The 25,069-nt window shown below is 41.2% G+C and overlaps 1 protein-coding gene across 3 annotated transcripts in view; it reads left to right on the forward strand.

Annotated features, from left to right (window-relative positions):
* Positions 1-25,069, forward strand: part of CUEDC1 (CUE domain containing 1) — a 1,479,154-nt gene that overhangs the window by 357,104 nt on the left and 1,096,981 nt on the right. For all 3 annotated transcript variants that reach the window (XM_044054589.1, XM_044054587.1, XM_044054588.1), the window contains exon 2: positions 22,310-22,378. The gene's annotated coding sequence lies outside the window, so the exon portion shown is untranslated. The remainder of the gene's footprint in view (positions 1-22,309; positions 22,379-25,069) is intronic.

The following is a 25,069-nucleotide window of genomic DNA, read 5'->3' on the forward strand; positions in this document are numbered from 1 at the left end:
AATGTGGTTTTAAGAGGTTACAAATTCCATTTTCATACCTTGCCAAGGCCAAGCGGATGGCCAGACCTTCCAAAACATCAATGGACGGAGGCCTTAAACCAGGTGGAAGCGCTTTTGGCTATGAATGGCATAGAACTGGTTCCACTTTCAGAGATGGGAAAAGGTTTTTATTCAAGGCTCTTTCTAGTCCCAAGGAAGCAAAACTCATGGAGACCCATTCTGGATCTGTCGGTCTTGAACACCTTTCTAGAGATTCCAAAATTCAAGATGCTTACTCTACAGCAGCTACTTCCAATGCTGTCCAAAGATGCATGGATGGTAACTTTGGATTTAAAGGAGGCATATTTACACATTCCCATCAGGCAGGATAGCAGAAAATACCTCAGGTTCAAGGCCGGATCGAGGCACTTTCAATTCTCTGCGCTGCCCTTTGGATTGTCTACTGCGCCCAGGGTCTTCACCAAATGCCTGGCTCCAGTAGTAGCTTACTGCAGACTCAAGGGAATTCAAATTTACCCTTATCTGGACGATTGTCTAATTCAGGCAGACAGCAAGGATGTCTTACTCCAGCATCTAGAATTTGTACAGAACCTCCTCAAGTTCCTGGGATTCTCTGTAAACATAAAAAAGTCAAATTTGACACCATCACAACAGATAACTTTTCTGGGTGCTCTTCTAAACACCACAACCCAGATGGCATTTCTGACATCTGAAAAACAATTACAGCTGGCTTCAACTTTGAAAACATTGGCAATTTTAACTCAACTATCTGCAAGGAAATTCCTGCAGGCTTTGGGTTACATGGCCTCCTGCATCCTTCTCATACCATATGCAAGACTACACATGAGGAAAATACAGTGGTACCTAAAAAGTGTATGGTCTCAGCATTGCCACAGTTTAGACATACTGATCTCCGTCCTTCCTTGCCTTCAAAAGGAATTTCTTTGGTGGTCCAGGGCATGTGCTCTAAACAAAGGGAAACCCTTCTGTCTGCCTCCTGCCTCTCAGATTTTAACCACGGACGCCTCGGATTATGCTTGGGGAGCCCATTTCCAGGGCAACTGTCTGCAGGGTCTTTGGAAAAAGGATCAGAAGCACCTTCATATCAATTTAAAGGAAATGTTAGCCGTTCAGAAAGCTCTATTGGCCTTCAGGAATCTTTTACAGCCAGGACAACTACTAATACGGACAGACAACACCACAGTTATGTGGTACATAAACAAGCAAGGGGCATCTCATTCCTACCCCCTTTGCAGACTAGCCATGGATCTATGGAACACAGCTCTAGCTTGCAATCTGGATCTTCAGGCTCAGTTTCTACCAGGGAAACAAAACTTACTGGCAGACAGTCTGAGCAGAAACCTTTCGGATCCACACGAATGGATGCTGGACACCAAAATATTCAGGATGATAACAGCAATCTGGGGGTGTCCTCACATAGACCTCTTTACATCCCATCTCAATCATCAACTACAGAATTTTTGCACCAGGACTTTCCACAGAGAAGCTTGGAAAGTGGATGCCCTGTCATTCATTTGGAGGAACCACTCGGGATATGTCTTTCCGCCTCTTCCTCTTCTTCCACGGGTCTTATTGAAGATAAAACAGGACAAGCCCAAGATGATAATCTTGCTGGCTCCATATTGGCCTCGGCAGTTTTGGTATCCAACTCTAAAAAATTCTATTCCTGGAGCCCCCTTGGGTTTTACCTCAGTCTCCGAACCTTCTGTCCCAACATCAGGGTCAGGTTCTACACTCTCATGTCAGAACTCTCTGCCTGGCGGCCTGGTTAATCCAGGGCCTTTGATTTCTTCTTTCCTACCCAAGCAGGTTATGGATGTCATTTTAGAAACCAGACGTCCTAGCACTAGAAAATCTTATGCAGGAAAATGGAAAAGATTTTGTTCCTGGATGCAGGCTCAGGATTCTGATCCTCTCCTTCCTAACATTCCTTTAATTTTACTTTACTTGACAGATCTCTTAAATAAGGGTCTCTCTTTCTCTTCCATTAAGATACATGCCTCTGCTATTTCTGCTCATTATAATACAGACCCTCCCATCTTTTGCCACCAGCTCATGAGACAGTTTCTCAGAGGAGCTAAGAACTTAAGACCTCCTAGATCTCCTCCCATTCCTGCTTGGGATCTCAACTATGTTTTGGAAAAACTAACCTTGCTTCCTTTTGAGCCTGCTGCCACTTCTGACATCAAGTTTTTATCTTGGAAGACAGCTATCTTGTTAGCCCTAACCTCTGCCAGGAGAGTTTCAGAGTTACAAGCTCTTATGGCTGTGGAACCTTATATTATTTTTCATCAAGACAGGGTATCTTTGAGGACTAATCCTACCTTCATGCCTAAGGTGGTTTCCAAAGTGGCTTTAAATCAAACTATCCACTTGCCAACCTTTTTCCCCACTCCTCAAAATAAAGGGGAAAGGATCTTACATTCCTTGGATGTACACAGACAACTACGTTTTTACCTGGACAGAACCAAGGACATCAGAAAATCAGAACAATTGTTTGTTTCTTATACTTCAAGTTCCCAAGGTAAAGCCATTTCAAAACAGACCATTTCTAAATGGATTGCTCATGGAATCAGATTTTGTTATTCACACCATGGAAAGCAGATCCCAGGGAGTATGCAGACTCATTCCACCAGAGCGGCTGCCACTTCTGCGGCCTTCCTCAGGGGAGTTCCTACCAAAGACATTTTGGAAGCTGCAACTTGGAGTTCAGTGCATACTTTCTCTAAGCACTACAGTCTACCTCTCTACTCTAAGTCTAGGACAGGCTTTGCCTCTGCAGTCTTGCAGGGCCTTCTAGCCACCCCTTCTTCTTTATGACCACCTCCCTTTCTTTCAGCTTTGGGATTCTACCCTACAGTCATGACTGCAACAGTGAAACACGATGAACATAGTACAGTTGTGTACACCTACCATAAATGTAGATGTTCGAGTGTCTTCACTGTTGCAGTCTGGGTTTCCCTCCCTCCTGTCCCCTCTTATGTTTACTTTTGTGTAGTTCCTTTTTTCACCATTCTTCTGAGGTGTATTTGCAAAGGTTATGGGACCTTTTTCATTTTGGGACTCCTGACATCTGGGGCAAGAAAAACTGGAGAAGATGGCGTCGGCTGTCAGCTTTGTACTCCTGGCACTCTGACATCAGGGAGCATGGTTGAACAGTCGACGCCGGACCCAGACTTTGGGATTCTGGCCGACTGAGGGCTGCCTGCCGGCAGGGGATGACTGCAACAGTGAAGACACTCGAACATCTACATTTATGGTAGGTGTACACAACTGTACTTTTCCAATAATCAAGTTCAATACACCTTTTTGGCATGTACTTGAGACCAGGCACTTGCAGCAGCTGGAGTGGCCTCAGATTCCTTACAAAAAAAAAAATACAGGGTGTAAACAACATGTCCTATGTGGATAGACTAAAAGCCCAGTCCCTTTGCTCTCTCTCCTACCAACTATTAAGGGGTGATCTATGCCTAATCCATGAGGCACTCATAAATTCAGCCCAGATGGAAATGTTGCATATTCGCATGACAGACTTTATGAGAGTCACCCAATCTAGGGATCTAAACCTGGTCTGTGACACACACAAAACATGCTGGAAAGCTAGATATGTGTCTCAGAGATTACCCCTTCACTGGAACAGGCTTTCTATTCATGTAAAGTAGAGTCCTTCTCTGACCCTCTTCAAACTCAGTTTGGATCAATGAGTCGGGAATCGTAAATTCACTCCTGGGATGGTGCCCATATTGGGATGGTGCCCATATCCCCTTATGGACAGGGGTAGTCTGTAAAATACAAAAAGCATAGGCACAAACCTAAGCCATACTCTAGCCCTTTTAGACTGAAAATCGTGTATAATTTGTGTAATAAATGGCTAGGCTTGTGAAGGGGTCTTAAGCCATTAACCTAGTGACCTCCAATGAACCTATAGAGCAGTTGTGTCCAGCCTGCGGGCCGCATGCGGCCCTCAGAGCTCTTCCATGCGGCCCGCGACCCGTTAAGCACCCGTTAAATAGAAATTACACTTTTTTTCCGTGTGTTTTCACGTCCGCGTCTTTTAGCTTTTGTGCGCATGCGCCACATTACCGGTTTCCCTTTTTTTTTCAAGCCAGCGTCTTTCAGCTGGTGTGCGCATGCACCAAAACACCGTCCGGTCGTTTTTTTGCGTGCCGTTGCTGGATACATGGTACACTACAGTTAACAGCTTGATTGAAGGAAGAGGATTGTGATCGCGGCGAAGGGGGATTATTATATTTATTTTTACAATACAGTCACATCTCCAGCAGTAACAGGTAAGTCGTAGACTCCTCACTTGTGAAACTCTCCTCAAATAACAAATTAACCTACTTTATTCTTGTCTAAAAGTGAAGGAAAGCAGCATCATAGTTCGTGAACAGCGGGAACCTATGGAATTTAGGAATTTTTCTTGTAAGGCAACCATCTGCCTCTTCAGCTTTATTACTAATGCAATAAATTCATTTTATAATGGATGTACTAAATATGAGTGTATAAGAAACAGTGGAAAGGGTGGGGGAGCCATGATTCTTATAAACGATGCAATTCATATTAATTTGATCTCCAGTGGCTGTAAAAAAATGTAGTGGTAGATATTTGGAATCCGTGATTTAATTAGAATAATTGCATGTTATCTTAGTCCCAAGCTTGGAGAAAATGTTTTGTAATTATTTTCTTGATATGCTTGGTACCACATTAATTGGTAATAAAATTATCCTTCTGGGGGATTTTAATTATGGAAATTTCATTTGGAAAACTTTGGTAGTAACATTTATTCTAATAGGTTTTTTAAAATCTTAGCTTTTTGGGAGTGACTCAACTTGTTGAATATTATACAAGAAAGGACAAGATATTCACTTTGATTGTGATAAATGATGAGAGATTAGTTTCACATATTGCCATTTCTCTGCCATTAGGTTTATCAGCTCATAATTCCTTGAAGTATAATATAAATATTAGTGGATTTCAGAATAGATTTGTGATTTAAGTTTTATTATGTGACAATTGACCGAGATTGAGGATACAAATGAAATTAAGTGGAGTAAATTTTTAGTGGATACAGTACTATTATAATAAGGCTTGATTTCAGGCAGCTCATAGAATTTATTTACACATTGATTATAGCTACAGTTTGTGAAGCTGTACTGGTTACTGTTTTTTCATTGTCTTGTTCCATACTTTGCAGGCTGAGCATGTTACTATTATATGTGCTGTATGCACCATTCAGGTTGCGAACAGTTCACCATTTAGCACTGTGCTATGCAAATGTGGCAGGTTTTCCCATTTGAAGTGCTTTCACTATTAACAATGCAAGCTGCCACTGTGAGAAATGGTGCATTGCTGCTTTATGATTTTTTTTTTATTCCATGTACCATACCTTGAAATATCGCATTATGATTATTTCACTGTAGAACGCATGTGTAATGTGTTGCTTGGGTTAGAAATGTAAATTACTATTCAGGAAGGAGTTGTGGACAATCTTAGTAGGATTTGGTGTTCTGGCAAAAATGTTCTTCCTGAAGAACCTTCAAGAAGTTGTAGTGGAGGAGTGGTGATGTGCATCAAGGGGTGGTAATTGGACAGACATTATCTCTGTAGTGTAGAATATTTAAAAAGGTTTGTGTGGATGAAGAAGTGCATTAGAATATTTTTTTCACTCAGATATTTTGTTTCTTTAAAATACTCAAGAAAAATATGCGCCAGTTATGTGGGGATATACAGCGCAGTGGTGCAGCAGTTAATGTTGTTGCCTTACAGCAAGAGGTTGTCCGGTTTGATTCTCGGCTAGGCTGCCTTCTGTTTGAAGTCTGCATGTCCTCCCTGTGTTTGTGTGGGTTTCCTCTGGGTGCTCCGGATTCCTCCCACATTACAATGACATGCATCTGGAGCGTTTCTCCCTGGGCCCCTGCTAAAAATTAGCTCATTCCAAGTTGGAATTTCTCAGTAAACAAATGTTAAATAAATGTATGCTACGGATACAGTGGCATTTCAGATAATGGAGCAAGATGCATAATGGTGCTGAGGCTCCTTGCCCCAGCTGTGTGTGGATGGGGGGCACATGTATCATACTGCAATGTATATCTGCTTTTTATTGTGGGGTACATGCATAAGGGTGGGGGCTTACAGACTGTTTGGGAATTCATATGAATATTGCTGCAGAGGGCCATATGTAATTTTCCAGTGAGGGGAGGATGCAACATACTGCTGTAGGAATTCTTGCACTCTGAGGGAGCACTGGCATATATTGGTGCTGTGCATGTCCCTTACTTAAGTAGTTGTTATTTTAATAGCAGTTTTACGATAGGATAGCTAATTATTTTAAAACTCCAGTATGGCTGGTGCATTACAAAGTTTGCAAAACTGGACTACTGTCAAAGACCCTTTTTTTTTTGCTCTTCAGTTTATGTGAGAGACCTTTTTTTTTTTTTGGTCCTCACTCACTCAGACCATTTCTGTTGACTCAATGCGGCCCTTGCAACTGAAAAGGTTAGACACCCCTGCTATAGAGGATTAGTGGCTACAAGAGCTACATGTAACCCCCTTGCTTTAACTTTTTTTTTCACTTTTTTACACTTTGCTTCTCTTAGGCAGCCCCTCCCCCTTTTCAGTGTACAGACTTGTGGCCTGTTACTCCTTGATACAACGTGGCAACCTTTTTTCAGCCAATAACTGTAATAGACAAACCAAGTGATGCTGGCAGGAGCAAGTAAGACACCAAGAAGACTTTAAGCGCTTTTGTTCCAAAATTAAGAACTTCTTCAGAACAACATTACACAAACCCGACCATTTAAATACACCTGAAAAAGTCATGTGATCAAAAACAGCCAGTAAAATACTACATATAATAAAACTCTTAGTTGTTATTCTTTTAGCTTTTCTCGGTTAGGGGTCACCACAGCGGAACTCTGGTCCATTAATGATTGGCAGTAAATTTTTACAGTGCCAGCTCGACGCCCAACCTTCAACGAAGGCGCGCCCATTCATGCATGTCTTTCGAACGCCACTCGACCACGGGGAGGACATGCAGACTCCACACAGGAGGCACTCCAGACCTCTTGCTGTGAGGCGACAACGATATAATAAAACTCTTAGTAATGAATGTAAAAAGACACAACAGTAAAAGCAGCCGGTAAAAAATAAAACCAGTATGTGTGTGTATATATATATATATATATATATATATATATATATTTTTTTTTTTTTCTTATATTTAAATATTTTCTTGTATTTAAATAGTTAATACACCTTATAATATTTTAATCTAAGCAAAGAAATTATAGAACATGCCTTGTTAAGCCCAGGACTAGTCATAGCATCCAATATTAACTTCCACCTAAGCTCCGCTCTGTCCGAGTACTGACTAGTAGTACGTCCCTCAGGATTGGCCTTGATCTGTTGTAAAATCAAAAAATGATAACTAAGTGTGGGAAACTCTACTATACGTTTATGTAATGCATTAGTCCCTTTCCTGTTTTTAATATCCAGAAGATGCTTGTATAAACGTTTTGTAAAATTTCTTGAAGTCTTACCCACATAGAATGCAGAACGGTAATTACACTGAGCAATATACACAACATTAGATGTAAAACAAGAAAAATGCCCTTGAATCTTAAAAGTTGCATTCCTAATGTTAATACTGTCCACACTATTTATTAACATTGGGGACAACTCACACATTTATGGATACCTAGAACTAGGTGGCCAGAATTATTATTAGATGTACCACCTTTATGTTCCAAATAAAACTTAAAGGATTTGTCTTTCCTATAAGCAATATAAGGTCTGTCCCCTAACCTGCCACTCAAGTCCTGATCAGAAAGAAAGTTTCCAGTTCTTCTTAATACATTCATGGATAGAATTACTATCCATAGTAAAGGTAGTAATAAAGGTACTTCTTTTCTTTAGCATTATCTTTAATAACAGGTCTACTCCCAAAAGCACCATTGGTAGAAGTTACAAATCTCCAAGAATTTAAAATAGGAAGGTAAAAACTTGTATTCCTTTTTTCTGAAATCTGGAGTGACAGAATAGTGCAAATAGGAATTTAAAAATGTTGTTTTTTGAAAAATATTAGAAATAAAACATTGATTAACCAAATCCTTACTAATCTGAACGTCAAGGTAGGAAATTGCCTCTTCATGGTACTTGTAGGAAAATTTTAAAAATTTGACTGTAGTGTTAAAAAAAAAAAAAAAACATTTCAAACTTATCCAACGTAACCACAAACAAAATAAAAATGTTGTCCAAATATGTAGTGTAAAAAAAAAAAAAAAAAAATCAGAGTTCACAAATTCACTGTTAAAAATAAATAAAGGTTCCCATTGAGCCATTATGTAATTAGCAAAACAGGGGGCCCATGCTGCCACCATACCCACGCTAGTAATTTGCTTGTATAGCTGACCCTCGAAAAAAATTGTTATTCTTAAGAACAATTTCCGCCAATATAGTAATGGCGTTGACTTTATCAGGACTGAATGACCTGGAATTAAATAGTTGTTCAAACCACATCAGTCCTGTGTCATGTGGAATAACTGAATTTAATTTTTTTGACGTCAGTAGTCACAAAAATAATGTCAGAATTAAATTGAACATTATTTAACATTTCTATAAACTGCCATGAGTCTTTACAATTATGTTTAATGCCTCAATCCACTGGGCAATAAAATAGGTCTTTGATCTAAACCCATCAACAATGGGTCTAAAGGGTGGGTTGGTATCACTTTTATGTATCTTTGGTATCCCGAATAAACTAGCCAAACTGGTTTGTCATTGAGCATATAAGAGTAATCCCTTCCATTTATGTGACCTTATAAGAACATGTCTATAAGTAAGTAAGTCTGTATTATGATGAGACACATTCATTTCATTTTGGGATACCTCTTGCTATATATCATCCATTAGTAAAGCATTAATGTGGTTGTTATAATTATTTGTGTTCATAACCACAAGGCCATCTTCCTTGTATGGCAGCATAATTCTGATATTATGGTCATTAATCAAGTCTTTAAATAAATCAGCCTTGTGTGCAATTAAATTAGAAAAGCTTGCCAGCCTTACTTTTGTGAAGAATATCCTGTATTTCAAATTTACAAACTTTTTCAAATTGCCGAACATGATAGATGAGGGATGGAGAAAAACAACTGGCTCTACTTAAAAATCCAGAGGTTTATTATATCTAGTATTTTATTGGCTGTTTTTTAATCATGTGACTTTTTCATGTGTATTTCAATGGGTGTTTGTTTAATGTTGTTCTGAAGAAGTTCTTAATTTTGGAACGAAAGTGCTTAACTAATAAAGTCTTCTTGGTGTCTGCTTGTTGGCAACTCTTCCAGTGTTACTTGGTTAACTTTTTGCAGCCACTTTTTCTGCAGCAGGGTCGTCATGCACACCAGCTGTATTTGCTCTGTAAGTAAAATTACAGCATCACTGAATGATCCATTTGTTTGATGTTTAACAAACCCTAACTGGGAAAAGGCCCAAGCCAGGATGTTGTTCAGTTTTGACACCAGACCCTCAATGGTGGGCAGTTCCTTTCCCTAAGACTGACCTAGTAATTGACCTAAATTAATAGTCAAAATACAAGCCCCTACCATTAAGCCCATCTTGATGCCAGCTCCCAAACCCAGGTGGACTGAATTCTAGCCCCCAGTTCTGAAACCTCAAAAGAAGCTGAAGACTGTATTTTTACAATAATCTTTGCTGAAGCACCTGGAGCTTAGGCATACATGGAGATTAGCACCATGTCATGTCTCTTTTCCCCTGTATTATAAGTATAGAATGTTAGCTCTGTCAATTTTGGAACTTAAATCTCAACTGAAGGTGAGTGACTCTCCTGTTCCCAATAACTAAGGGCCAAAATTATGGTTTATCACGGAGCTGGTTGCTATGCTTCTCTCCTTTGCAAGCATCTGTTCTTTTCTCACCAGACCATTGCTCTATGACTGTGATGCTTCTTGCTGAGGCCAGCATACTTTAGGGTCCCTGTATGTAATGGAACCTGTACTGATGCTGCCACAAAATCAGTACATGTAGTCTGCCATCTGCATACCTGGTGCAGTATTCAGCACAGATGCAGTACTTGTGCCATGCACGTAGGGTCTGCTCCCCGCAAAGGTTGCTGCAAACTTCTGGCATAAATGCCCAGTACAGCTTCCCTCATGGCATCAACCACTGCATACATCAGACTGGATAAAATTACCTTGGCCATGAAAGAAAAATATTGTTTTTTCATAGACTTCTTCAATAGAATTGATGCTGCCACTGCTCCTTCCTCAAAGAGCTTGTTGCAAGCTTCCATGCTCATGAAGTCAAAAAGGAGACCTTGTTCATCACCCACTTTGAAACACTACTACAAAAGACCTGGGAATGTCTCCCAGCAGTTGAGGCACACTGTGGAGTCATGCATAATAGCATTGTGTGATAAGGAGAGTTTGGCTTCCCTTGATAACCTCAGATTTGGTACGTTCATAGGCGTGTACTAGGCTAACGACCACTAGGGCTCTTATAAGCATAGATGTGCAACCCAAATGTGACCCACAAATTGAAAGTCCATAAGAAACTTGGAAAGGTTCTTGACCACAGTGGGCAAAATTACATTAGCACAAACCCATCTGCTCTCCACTCTACTATATGCCTCTCCAATTTTAACCAGTCTAAGGAAAACTGACTTATCTAAGCTAGAAGCATGTTCTAATAAAATTGCTAAGTTTGCATCTGACTGCCCATATAGAACATACCATTGTACAGCTTTAAGGATACTAGACTGGCTTGAGCTTCCCAACATTATTCTTTACAACCAACTCTAACTCACAAAATTGTAACACAACCAACTAGAACCCCTGCACTACACAATCTCATCCTTCTTTACAGTTCCAGCAGACCACTTCGCCCTAACAACAAGAACTTACTTACGGTCTCCAAGGCCAACAACACTGCAGGAGAATCTTTATTTTCCAACTGTATATCTTGTACATGGAACTCCCTTCCTAACTCCATTCGCTCAATCTCATCCACTAACCACTTTAAGCCATCACTTAAAGCCTATCTAAAAATAAGTGGCTATGTTCCTGTACTAATCCCTCATGAGTGCTGTGGTACATCACAGTATACCCAAAACATATCCAACTTCTCCCCCGGTGTTTAATGGTTTGTTCCTACCGACCTGTCTTAACCTTATATCTTGACACAAGTCATACCTACAAATAGTACTAGCTATGTTCAAAGCCTAGGTTTTGTTGTCAAGATGTAACAAATTTGTATGTTCTTATGTATACTACATTTTGTTTACTTTATACTTTGATTATTGTAATGTGTGCATGAAAATTTACTGTTACTCACGGAGCTTTTCTCCCCGGGCCTTTGCTGAAAAAGGACCTGTGTCCAGTTGGACTTTCCCGGTAAACAAATGTTAAATAAACAAATATAAATAAACTGATACAGGGGGCAATTTACTGACTGCGTCTGTCCATCAGAGACACAGGATCCAGACCAGGGTTGAATTAACAATTACCCATCCATTGGCCCAAGTCACTCTTGAATATGGTTAGGTAGGAACTCTTGCTTAATGTGGAGGGAAGCCTGTTCCAGAGAATGGAATTCTCTGAGAAACATATTTGCCTCTCCAAAATGCCTTATTTATATTGCAAGCAAAATTTAGGTCTTTTGATGTAGTAGTTCTGATGCTGTTTATTTTCTGGATTTGCAAAAGGTTCATCAAAACAAAGGATAACTCGTACGGAAGGCAAAGATCACCTGTCAGTAGTCTGTATGATCCAGAGTAAAGAGACAGGACTCTGAGGTGAACACTGTAGGACATTTTGTTTACTTGTATTCTTTTTGTAAGGAACCTTTGTGGACATTGTAGTTGCTGCATGTATCTCTTCAGGTACATATTAGAGACATTATACTCTATGATGGGTCAGATAAGGGAAAAGTACAGTGGTATGATGACCTCTCTGGACATAGATTCCATGCTCTTAATTATAAGTTGAGCAACACAGAAGGATTTTTTTTTTTTGCTACCTTGGACACATGTTGGTCGAAGGTTAGGTTAAATCTACACCAGTTCCCAGATCTCTAATTTGTCAATAAAACATCCCTAAAAGTTGATTCGCTAGTTAGTTACCCTTTGTGGCTGACTTCCCAAAAGATAAAATAATGCATTTCTTGGCATTGAATTTTAAGCCATGCCTTTGGCACCAAACATTTTTCTGCGTTTGACCTTCCTGAAAGGTGTTTTTATCCCAGGGAGGATTCAGTGACTGCCCCCAGTTTGCAATCATTTGTAAACTTGGTCAGCCAGAGGCCTTTGGCATTGGCTTTGACCTTTGAAAAGTTGATGCCAAAGAGGAGCGAGCCCAGCACAGAGCCCTGAGGGACTCCTCTGGTGACCAGCCTCTTTGTCTTTCCTTCACTACTTGAAAAAGGAGGTTGGTCCAAGAAACCCATCCTAACACTGCTGTAGAATTTTTATAGGTATACACTCTACCTTCGTGGGTGGGTGGGTCCCTCAAAAGATGCCACTAAGGTGGCCTGGCATAACCCTGACACAGTAACCCTAGTCCCAAACAAGTTGAGTATTTTGCTAACCCAAAATCAATCACAGTCCTCTTTATTGCATGTTAAAGAGGGCTTTGGCATCCTAAATCCCATTACTGACCCACTTAACAAGGAATTCATGACAAAAGACAGATTTGATAAGCACATGTTCACATGCACTTCCCTTTCCTTGAGCTTGTTGAATTATGTAGCACACATGGTGTGCTTCCAGTGAGAAATCTCAGGTGAAATGGTTCATGTGATAGAGAAGCTGCTTAGGGCTCCCTAGAAATAAGAACTAAAAGCCCAAGCCATCACCTGTACAGATTTTATAAATCACATGGCCTACATTTACGGTGTGGCATCAGGTTCATCCAGAGCTGTAGGAGCAGAACTAGCTGTGTGCCAGCTTACTTGTCTCCAGCCATCAGACCTTATTCAGGACACCAATGCAGCCCATTTAGAATCTCCATTTATAGAAACTCTTTTGTTTGGTGACAATATCAGCATGCACCTCAAGGACATGGAAGAACAGAGAAAAAAATCCTTATGGCTGTAGGATTGAAATTTCATCCTCCATAGTGGTCTTTTAACAAAATAGTGAGCAGCAAATACCAGATGTGATTTTGGTGGTGGCTGCAGTGAAGTGACCTGGAGAAAATGGTAAAAAGGATAACAGGTTCATTCCAGATTAGCTGTCCATCCAGAGGAGGAGGAAGTTTCTGCTGTCCTTCAGGAGGCTGTGGTTAGCCTCAGGATGGACAGAAGTATTCCTGATGCATTCCTTGACTGCTCCTTTCTGGAGAAAGTTATGGAATGATTGTTCTTCCATCTCCAACAGTGGTCAACAACCTGGGACAGGTGGGTCAGGGATATAGTATTCGAAGGTTGTAGAATTCCATTTATAAACATTCTCCCATTACTGTTGTCCATGCCAGATGCACCATCCTGTAAAGATGTACGGCAGGGCAGGAGGTAAATAGTCTTCCACAAAAAGAAGCATCCGAAAGGTTAAGGTTATTGCTCAGGGTTCATGTTGGTGCCAAAGAAGACAAAGGAACTCCTGCCCATACTAGATCTCAGTAGCCTAAATCATTATGCAGTGAAAGAAAGGTTTAAACTGATGTCAGTGTATACTGTAATTCCATGTCTGTCACTGAGACATTGCAAGTGCTGTTTTGGTATCGAGGAGCTTTACGCATATGTCAGAATTGCTAGGAAGTCCAGGAGGCACCTGCTCTTCAGGGTAAGAATCGGTCATTACTAATTCAAAATCTCTGCCCTTTGGTCTCACCACAGCCCACATGTGGTATGTGGCAGTAGTGATAGTCTGCCAGCAGACCTCAGTTTCTTGGCTTCGCTGTGACAGCTCAGGAGGAACTCCTACAGCATACTCAGTTTCTAATTAGAATGCTCATGCCCTGATCATAGTGTTCATAGGTTGTACTATGGATGTCATGACCCACAAAACTTTCCCACCGGCAGACAAAGGTCACTGTTCTGCACTGTTTTCTGAGAGAACACTTACTCTCCCAATTATATACAATACAGCTATGTGACAATTTACTGGCACATATGGCATCTGCATTTTATGTGGTACTGTTTACAGATTAGACCTTGTTGTGCTACCTCTAACTCCATTGGAAGTAATAAGGCTAGTTACTATTCCAGCATATATTTATTGTGGAATTGTGCAAGAAATGCCTACAATGGTGACTACATATGCCCAGTTTAAGAAGGCCAACCCTTTATGTTTGCCATAGGCTACCTCATTTGTTGCCACCATTGCATCTACCATTGGGTGGAAGGGACATTTATATGTCCAGACAACACTAGTGGTATGGTCCCCACAAATCACAAATCCACAAATGTATGTTGGAGCTGCGAGCAGTATAACTCTCACTGAGTGCCATCTGCGACCATGTCCTCCAAGGTCCAGTGGTAGCCCTCATGGACAACATGGTGGTTGTGTTGTACATAACTAAACTTGAAGTACTTGTTCCTTCCCCGTGTACAAGGAAGCCATGAAGGCCTGAGAGTATTCCGTATCCCACAATCTCTTCCCTTCCTCATTGCAGTGCACATTCCTAGGGAGACCAGTGGTTTGTCAGACATACTGAGAAGAAATATGGTCCTCCTTCACAAATGATCACTAGACCAGAAGATAGCTAATAACATTTTCTTCAGAGGGGACAACTGGTGATAGTTATTCACTTCCCATCAAATGTGAAATGTCAGGTGTTCTGTCTTATCACAGCACTGATCCAAATGGCAAAGGATGCCCTGCTGTAGATGTGCTCTGATGGTCTCCTGTATGCCTTCCCCTATACCAGTGATGATCAAAAAGACTTACACTACAGAGTGATCCTGATAACCTCCTTTTGGCCATATCAAATATGGTTCCTTCTGCTGACTCCACACATATGAGCAAGCCCTCCCAGAGTAGTCACATTACAGGGATTTTTGACTCACCCATCTCAGGCAAATCGTACGCAAACATCAGTATTCTCAAGCTATCAGGATGACTTCTACAATTCTAAACCTGGTCAAAAGTTCATATTAATCCCCTCCCAAAGGTCATCAAAATTCTAACATTGTCACAGTAACATTCCAGCAGAAAGGTTTAAAAATCACAAGTGGGAGGGCTTTGCCATTTGGGATATCCAGAATGTTATGAGTCCTAGGCTGTTCCCTCTGGAGAAGATTGTCTAAAACTGGTGCCCCTTATCAATAAGGGCATCAGCTATTCTACCATAAAGATGCATTTAGTAGCAGTTTATAATTTTCATGTGGGTTCCCAGGCCTTGTATTTTCAGCATGAGTAAAGCATTCCTCATGGGTGTCTTATGATAAAGATCCCCAATCAGAGATCTTATAGCACCTTGGGATTTTTATTTCATCTTAGAAATGCTTATTTGACCACTTCTGAACCAGCAGCAAAAACAGATCATGAATACCTGATGTTCTTCGTGTTTCACTGTTGCAGTCATTACATTTGGGTAATCTGCTGGCAGGTTGCCCTCAGTCAGCCTGAATTTCAAAGTCTTGGGTCCTGCGTCGATTGCTGTCTCCTCTTCCATGACGTCAGGTTGTCAGGGGTATAAAACATGCAGCCGACACCATTTTCTTTAGTCTTTCTTGCCGTGCGGTGCCCGAAGCAGAAGCATTTCGCAAGTGCCGGTCGGCCGACTCCTGAAATATTCGAGTTTGAGTTTCAGAACCGAAGTCTTCACTAAAGCTAAGTATCCTGTTGGTTAAACTTTTTTCTTGCTCCATACCGATGTCAGAAAAAGTTAATTGTATTATTTGTGGGAAGCAAATACCTCATAAGGATTTCCACTTATACTGTATTCCTTGCCTAGGCCCTGATCACAACGTGCCTGGCTGTCGGTTTTGTGCTAGATGTAACCAATGCACTATTAAGCGTCGGTATATTTTTGCCTCAAAGTATTTTGGAAACAGATTTAACTACCCAGAAATGTCATCGGATAGCAATCCGACTACCGGAGTACATAAAAAACGCAAAGAAAAGGACAGAGAGAGACAGTCGAGTTCCAAAACCGATGACGAAGCTTCTCCTAAGCCAGATGCCTGTTCGCCGGTACTCAGTGAGGTGCTTTCGCAGCCCTTGATACCCGCTACTTTCGAGTCACAGGCCCCTACCGACACCCATGTGGAGTCCAACATGCCGCGAGATACTCAAAATATTGGACTCACGGATGTATCTCCCTCAGATGGGTCCGGAGCCGCTGAGCAGGCACCGGCTTCTGAGGGTGTATTCAGGCCTCAACATTTGTATATCAAACCGACGACAGCTGCAAAACCAAAGACAAAAGCAACTTCTAAAACTAAAAAACTGACGTATGAGCCACGTGCACAGGCCTCTATGCCTAAAAAACAGATGATCAAAATGGCTGAAGACCTTATTACCTTGATCAGGGGTTCCCTTCCCCCTCCAGGTAAGAGGCCTAGGCAAGACTGATTATGGATCTTCAGATCAGATTTCTATTTCTTCTGATTCCTCTTCTGATCAGGAATTATCTATACCTCCCTATGAGGATTCTGATGCAGAGAAGTCTATACCATCTGCATCACCTCCTGAGGATTAGTCATTTGGAGAAACCTTGCATACTTTGAGAGAGCATTTTCACTGGGAGAGTCAAGATTTCTCCGAATAAAAAGAGGCTCAGGAATTTCCTTCTTCTCCCTCAGCACAGGCCTTTAGCCATTCCCTTTGTTTTAGACATTGTGGATGGTGTGTTTTCTGAGTCAAGCTTGACCCCTGACTCCTTACCTCCGGCTTCTAGCAAGCCTGACATATATTACAGGGTCCCTGACTCACATCAGTTTTTATTTAGAAACCCTGCTGCTGATCCTGAAACTATTTCACAGTGTCCAAAGGGAGTTAAGGCCTCAACAGCAAAAAATCCTACCCCCTCTGACAGAGATTCAAGGGCACTGGACAGATGGGGAAAAAAGGTTTATACATCTGAAACCTTGGCAATTAGGGCCTTAAACTGTCAATTTCATATGCTCAAGTATCAACAACATGTTATGTGATTGCTAAAACAGAAAATGATGTTGATTTCTGAATGTGCAGGAAATAAAGAATTGCAGGAATTATTGCATGCTGCTGAACAGGTTGGAAAGCATACTTTGCAATGTGGTTTTGATTCCTTAGAGGCCTCCTGCAGGGCCGCAGTTACTGGATCTGTAATTAGGAGGCATGCCTGGCTAAAGGAACAAAATTTGTCTGATCATGTTAAAGCTAAATTGCTAGATGCACCTTTACAGCATGATACTCTGTTTGGTATTAAGGCAGAAGAGGTTTTAAAGAAAATGGAAGATGAAGCTAAGTCTATGCAAACTGTAAAAGACTTCTTAAAAGTGCAGCCACCAAGATTCTATGCAAACTGTAAAAGACTTCTTACAAGTGCAGCCACCAAGATTCAGTAGACACTGGCCTACAAAAATTGGTCCTTTCCTGTGTCAGAGCTCAAAGGGGCAAATCCAGACGCCCTAAGGGTTCCAGATACCAGGCACAAGATTCATACAGGACAAAGCAATGGGGCGCTTCTACCTCCAAATTTGGGGGAGATAAAGAGCAAACCTACAGAAAACAGTCCCAATGACTTCCCTCTGCCTACACCAAGCACTTATCTTTTGGCAGCACCCTTAGGGGGAAGATTAGCACGTTTTGTTCAAAATTGGCAGTTAATAACCCAGGACAAGTGGGTGCTAAACATAGTATCACAGGGATACAGATTCCATTTCCATACTCTGCCAATGGCAAACGGTTGGCCAGATCTGCCAAAAAATCAATGGTCAGAGGCACAGAAACAGGTTACGTCCCTCATGGATATGGGGGCCATTCAGCCAGTACCAAAACAGGAAAAAGGACAAGGTTTTTACTCAAGACTGTTCTTGGTACCCAGAAAGGACAAGGCCTGGCAGCCAATACTGGATTTATCAATTTTGAACACATACCTGGACATTCCAAAATTCAAAATGCTGACTTTGCAGCAGCTTCTGCCCATGCTGGGCAAGAATGCTTGGCTGGTGACATTAGATCTAAAAGAGGCATGCCTGCATGTCCCAATAAGACAATCGTGCAGAAGATACCTCAGATTCAAGGCTGTCTTAATGCATTACCAATTCTCTGCATTGCCCTTTGGCTTATCTACTGCGCCCAGGGTCTTTACAAAGTGCCTGGCACCAGTAATTGCATTTTGCAGACAAAGATATATACAAATATATCCTTACTTGGACGGCTGTCTCATTCAAGCAGAGAACAAGGACATTCTTCTTCAACACCTGGCGTTTGTGAAAAGGCTTCTAACGTGCCTAGGGTACACAGTAAACAAAAATAAATCACATCTGGTACCCTCTCAAAAGATAAAATTGCTGGGTGCAAGCTTGAATACAACTGCCCAGATGGCTTACCTCACGCCAGACAAGCAAAGGCAACTGACTACTTAATTCAATCTGATGGCAACAAAACCCCACTTATTTGCAAGACAAATTCTGCAGGCTTTGGGCTTCATAGCATCCTGCATCCTACTGATTCCATATGCAAGACTGCATATGAGGAAACTTCAATGGCACCTAAAAAGTTTATGGAGTCAACATTGTCACAGTCTGGAAACAATGATTCCTCTCATTCCCTGCCTACAACAGGAGTTTTTATGGTGGGCAAAGGCATGTCACCAAAACATGGGGCGGGCCTTCACTCTACCCCCTGCCAGCCAAACCTTAACAGACGCATCAGATTATGCCTGGGGGGCCCACATGGCGGGAAGATGCATTTAGGGTATATGGACCCCAAAACAAATGCATCTACATATCAACCAGAAAGAGATGCTAGCTGTTCAAAATGCCCTGACAGCCTTCAAGGACTTACTTCATCCAGGACAACTACTGATAAAGATGGACAACACCACAGTCATGTGATATATAAACAAGCAGGGGGGCACACACTCTTACCCCCTTTGCAGATTAGCCATGGCACTGTGGGACACAGCTTTGACTTACCAAATATATGTTCAAGCTCAATTCCTGTCAGGAAAGCAAAATACTCTGGTAGATGATTTAAGCAGAAACCTTATGGACCCTCATGAGTGGAAACAAGATCCACAAGTCTTCAGCATGATAACAAAGAAATGGGGGAGCCCAGACATAGATCTATTTGCCTCTCCTCAAAATTATCAATTGAAAAGATTCTGTACAAGGACTTATCACAGACAAGCATGGAAAGTGGACGCTGTATCCTTCAGATGGAAAAACCTATCAGTTTACGCCTTTCCTCCTCTGCCTCTTCTTCCCAAGGTCCTCCTAAAAGTCAGACAAGAGAAACCAAAGATGATACTAATTGCCCCGGACTGGCCCCGCCAATACTGGTACCCAATCCTAAGGAACTTGTCTCAATACCCAGCTTGAACCTTACCTCAAAGACCCCAACTACTGTCCCAGCAAAACAATCAGATCCTGCACAATCAACTCCAGACACTGAACCGGGCAGCATGGCTGATCCTGTAGTTATACAAACAACACCTCTCAGTAAAGCTGTGATGGATGTCATTTTGGAAGCTAGAAGGCCTAGTACTAGAAAATCTTATGCTGATAAATGGAAAAGATTCTGTGCTTGGAATCAAGCACAAGGAACTGTTACAGCAGAATCAAATATTCCTCAGATATTACAATACTTGACTGTGATGCTTGACAAAGGCCTATTTTTCTCATCAATTAAAATTAATGTGTCTGCCATTTTGGCTCATTACAATACAGAACCACCAATCTTTTCTCATCCTTTACTAAAGCAGTATCTTAGAGGAGCCAAAAATTTAAGGCCTCCTAGAAGATCACCAATACCTGCATGGGACCTCAATTATGTGTTGGAAAAGCTCACCCTGCCTCCATTTGAATCAGCTGCTACCACTGATATAAAGTTCTTATTATGGAAAACAGCTCTGCTACTAGCAATTACTTCAGCAAGAAAAGTTTCAGAGCTACAGGCCCTCATAGCTGTGGAGCCTTTTATCATATTTTACTCAGACAGGGTGTCTCTGAGGACAAATCCTACATTTTTGCCTAAGGTGGTTTCCAGTGTGGCTCTTAACCAAACTATTCATCTGCCAACCTTTTATCCAAATCCGCAGAACAAGGGGGAGAGAATTCTCCATTCCTTGAACGTATACAGACAGCTAAGATTCTACTTGAGCAGGACTAAAGCTCTAAGAAAAACTGAGCAATTATTAGTGACATACTGCAGGATCAGAAGGAAATGGTATTTCAAAGCAGACTATTTCAAAGTGGATAAGCCACTACATTCGTTTCTGCTACTTACACCATGGTAAACCTGTGCCCAAGGGCATTAGGTCTCATTCCACCAGAGCTGCAACTACTTCAGCAGCCTTTCTCAGAGGAGTACCAACCAAAGACATTCTAGAGGCTGCTACTTGGAGTTCTGTTCACACCTTTACAAAGCATTATCATTTGCCTCTCTACTCTAAGTCCAGGGCAGGCTTTGCCACTGCAGTTCTGCAGGGCCTTATAGCCGCACCTAATGCTGTTTAGCTCCAGCCTCCCAACCATAGCTTTGGGATTCTGCCCAAATGTAATGACTGCAACAGTGAAACACGAAGAACATAGTACAGTTGTGTACACTTACCATAAATGTAGATGTTCGAGTGTATTCACTGTTGCAGTCCAGGTTATCCTCCTGCCATTCCCCTTTCATTCTGGAGTTTATCTTTCCTTCTCTATCTTCTACAACCTATGTGGTGTATTTGCTTGTAGATGAAGGTAAAGTTTATATTGATGCATGTGTGTATATATGTATATATATATATATATATATATATATATATATATATATATATATAATTCTTTTTTTTGCTACATTTTTGGGGGCACCTGACATCTGGGGCAAGAAAAACTAAAGAAAATGGTGTCGGCTGCATGTTTTATACCCCTGACATCATGGAAGAGGAGACAGCAACCGACGCAGGACCCAAGACTTTGGAATTCAGGCTGACTGATGGCAACATGCCAGCAGATTACCCAAATGTAATGACTGCAACAGTGAATACACTCGAACATCTACATTTATGGTAAGTGTACACAACTGTACTTTTTGGAAAACCCACTTTTTCAGGTGGCAGATATAGTAGCCAGGAGAGTTTACAACTTTACAAGCTGTGGCAGTCCAACTTCCTTGTTTGGCTTTCCACAAAGAGAGCAGTTATGTGGATAAGTCATTCCTTCCTGCCCAGAGTGGCAACAGAGACCAACTTAAATTAATTATTAATGTCTCTGTCACGTTTCCCTCATATACCAGCAAGAGGAAGTACATCTTCATGGCATGGACTGTCCTAGGATAATGAAATTCTACCTGAACAGAGCACAAGACTTTAGGAAAAGTGACTAGGTGTTCATTTTTTAAGACTCACAAAGGAGAGCGGTACACAAATCCAAAGTGGCTCTTTCCAGATGATTACCAGACCGTATTAAGTAGTGTACCTTAAAGGAGGCAAACCTTTGTCCACACTCAACCACACCCCATTCTAGCAGAGTAGTGACCACAGCATTCCGCTGAAATGCCTCTGATGACAACATTTGCACAGTGACCACATGATCCAACTTCAGTGCCTTTACCACTATAAACTTGACTTCACTTTCAGATTGTGGTCATCTCTTGGGGGGGTTACCTTTATAAAAATAATATTTTTATGATAAGAATCACCATAGTATGTAGCTGAGGATTTTGTCATACCTTCTTATCAGATATGAAGTTTATGGACTTACCATAACAAAAGATAGAAGTGTGTCTATCTTTAGTAACACTTTTCCTCCTTGTAGTGAGCAGGCCAGCCAACATGTACAGTGCACACCAATCAAAAACAATCTAGTTGCAATTCAGCTAGCCCAACCTCATTTTTTTCTGTAGACTTTTTAGAAATCAGCTAAATGGATGCTCACTTGCCACAGAATAACGAGAGATCTGTAAGAAGAGAAGCGGGATGTGATTAGGGGAAGGAGATGGCAGCATAAAAGGCTCCGAGTTCCAAATGGTCCTAGTGCTTGCTGAATAAAGTCCTATTTCACTGAAGGGTGGACACACTTCTTTCTGATTTGTTATGCTGTGTATGGAAATTTTGTTTCCTTGCTGATAATTTAAAGAAGGTACTGAATCTATAATTTTCAGTTGCACCATAATCATACATTTTATCTTTATTTACAGATACAATTTGCACGTGTTATGCTGTGGGACTTGAACTCCATTAACATGAATAGAGAGATTGAATTCCAGGTAAGTTGAACTGTGAGAATAATTGTTTATGTGCATCCTAGCATTTTCATCTTTTGGATCCTTCGAGTCTCACTTTGCAGTTCATTAGCCTTCCTCCAAATGTTGCCATTGTCCATTAGATAAATGTATCTTGTTGTCCAGATTAGTTTTGTCCATAAACCACTATATAGACCATACAAAAAGAAGTAAATGCAAGACACAGGCAAGTCTGTATAGCGTAGTGAAACAGGTCAAAGCAAAGCTTTAGTGCCTTGGTCAGTATGGTGACCTTCAAAGGGGGGATTGGATTGTCTATTCATTTTGATGTTTATCTTCCTTCAGTTTTTTTTTTTTTTTTTTTTTTTTTTTTGAGCAGACCTTTACTGTCCATTTTTACACACAGTTCCTGTCCTATTTGTTGTGCTGTTGTACGTGCTGCCAAGATTCCCAACAGAGTTATATGTAGGAATGATTCTTTTGAGCTGGGATGCAGGATCCGAATTGCGTAGACATAGTAAGGCCTTGCCTTGCCTTGTTAAGTTTAATTTTAGTTGCTGCCAAGAAACATTTACTAGAAAATGGAAATTAAAAAGTCTAAACCAACTATATTTGACATATTGAATATTGTAACAAAGATAAAAGAACTGGAAGTGGGATCTTTAGAAAAGGGAAGGAGCAAAGTACATAGAAATAAATGGAAATTATGGGAATAGTACATGCAGAGTAATGTTCAGGAGGAGTGAGGTTTAAATGAAGGCAGGAATTGATCAATATTGATGGAATGGTGATAGTTATAAAAAAAAGAACATATGTGGTGTATAATGTATGTAACTGGAAACATGTTAATATGTTTTTGTTTCCTTTTATATTAATGTATATTTGCCTATGTCCTAAGTGATAATTTAATTAAGGTGAAAAAAAGAAGTGTGCAGCAACTGCTCTTATTAGGTAACATTGAATATAAAGAATCATTGCTGTAGCTAAAGTTGAGCTGTTGATGTTATAAAGACTACAATTTGGTCAGTCATTAATCAGATAAGACCCACAGGAGCAAATGGCTCATTTTCTAGAACAGTCTAGGAACTTTGGTCTGGTTAAGATGTTTATTCAGAGTCTCTACTTATAGAAACAAGGACTGAGAGAATCAAACCTGGGACTGCTCATTATCAAATCTTAGCCTAATCCACTGATTTGTTGCTATATACTCAGCTGACCTATGCTGCTTGCATTTCCATTCATGGAAGAGGGATGTATAGTTTCCCTTTCTGAAGCAGGAGATAATCTGTGTAATAATTTTTAGCTCGTTCTGAGACTGTCCACCCGATGCAACAAACCAGAGCAGGAACATGTGCAAAGCTATTCCATACAACTCCCCATTCATGTGAAAGAGAGCTTTTCCCCAAGCCTATTCAAATACAGTTTGGACCAGTGGATGGGACATCACAAATTCACCCCTGACTTGTCGCCTTTGGGCCTTATGGCACAAGCAGATACCAAAGCTGTTCTAGCCCGTGGGCACTGATAATTGGGAAAATTGTAGTATGACTGGCTAGGCTTAAAAAGACTCTGGGGCCATTAGCCTAGTAAGTACTGACACTGGGAAGAAGGGGTTGCAATCTTTTCCATTACCTGGAAGCTGCAGAGTTGGTAAAAGTAAGAGAGCTAAATGACAGTCAGATACAGTATTGGTTGCATTTGCACAAAGTACCAGTTACCAGGTGGAAATCCTAGCACTGGTGTGATACTCTACCTAGGGTACATTTGTTAAGACAATGGATTAAATACATCAGTGTTGTATTTCCAGAATGGTTGGCCACGGTGGTGCAGTGGTTAGCGTTGCCACCTCACAGCAAGAGGATGTTCTTAGTGTTTCACTGTTGCAGTCATCACATTTGGGTTATCCTGCCAGGTGTAGCCCTCAGTCGTCCCGAATACCAGAGGCTTAGTATTTCTGTGTCGGTTACTGTCGCTCCACGACTGAAGTCAGGTAGTCAGTGGTATAAAATCAGGCAGCCGACACCATTACATCAGTCTTTCTTGCCGAGGAGCCCATAGCAGAAGCAGTTTGCACGAGTGCCGGTCGGCCACTACCTGAGTTTTTATTTCCAAATTGAAGTTGAAGTCTTCTAAAGCTAAGTACCCCATTGGGGGATCCTTTTTTCTTTCTCTAACCGATATCAGAAAAAGTTAACAATTGTCTCGCCTGTGGAAAGTGAGTACCACACCGAGATTTCCATTCTTACTGCATCACCTGTTTAGGCCGAGACCAAAACGTCCCCTGCTGTCGCTTTTGTGCTTTGTTCAACGCCAGAACTATATGTTGTCGGACCCTTATAGTAGCTAGATATTTTTGCTCTCCATCCTCGAATTCTGATATGGCTTAGGTAAGCCATCCAACTACCGATCTTCTGAAAAAACGTAAGGATAAAGACAGAGACAGACCGCACAGGTCCAAAACTGCCAATGACACTTCCGTTAAGCTAGTAGTCAGTTCTCCGGTCCTCAGTGAGGCGCTTTCGCAGCCCCCGATGCCCGCTTCTGTGGATTCGCAGGCCGCTACCGAGACTCTTTCGGAGTCCGGTATGCCATGAGACTCTTCTTCGACTAAGGATCCTGCGGATGTCTCTACCTTGGATGGGTCCGGAGCCTCTGATCAGCCACTGGCTTTTGAGGAAGTACTTTGCACTACCGATACTCGACACAGACCGACGA

Source organism: Protopterus annectens, chromosome 13.part0 (assembly GCF_019279795.1).
Source record: "Protopterus annectens isolate FY-2018-M chromosome 13.part0, PAN1.0, whole genome shotgun sequence".
NCBI lineage: Eukaryota > Metazoa > Chordata > Ceratodontiformes > Protopteridae > Protopterus > Protopterus annectens.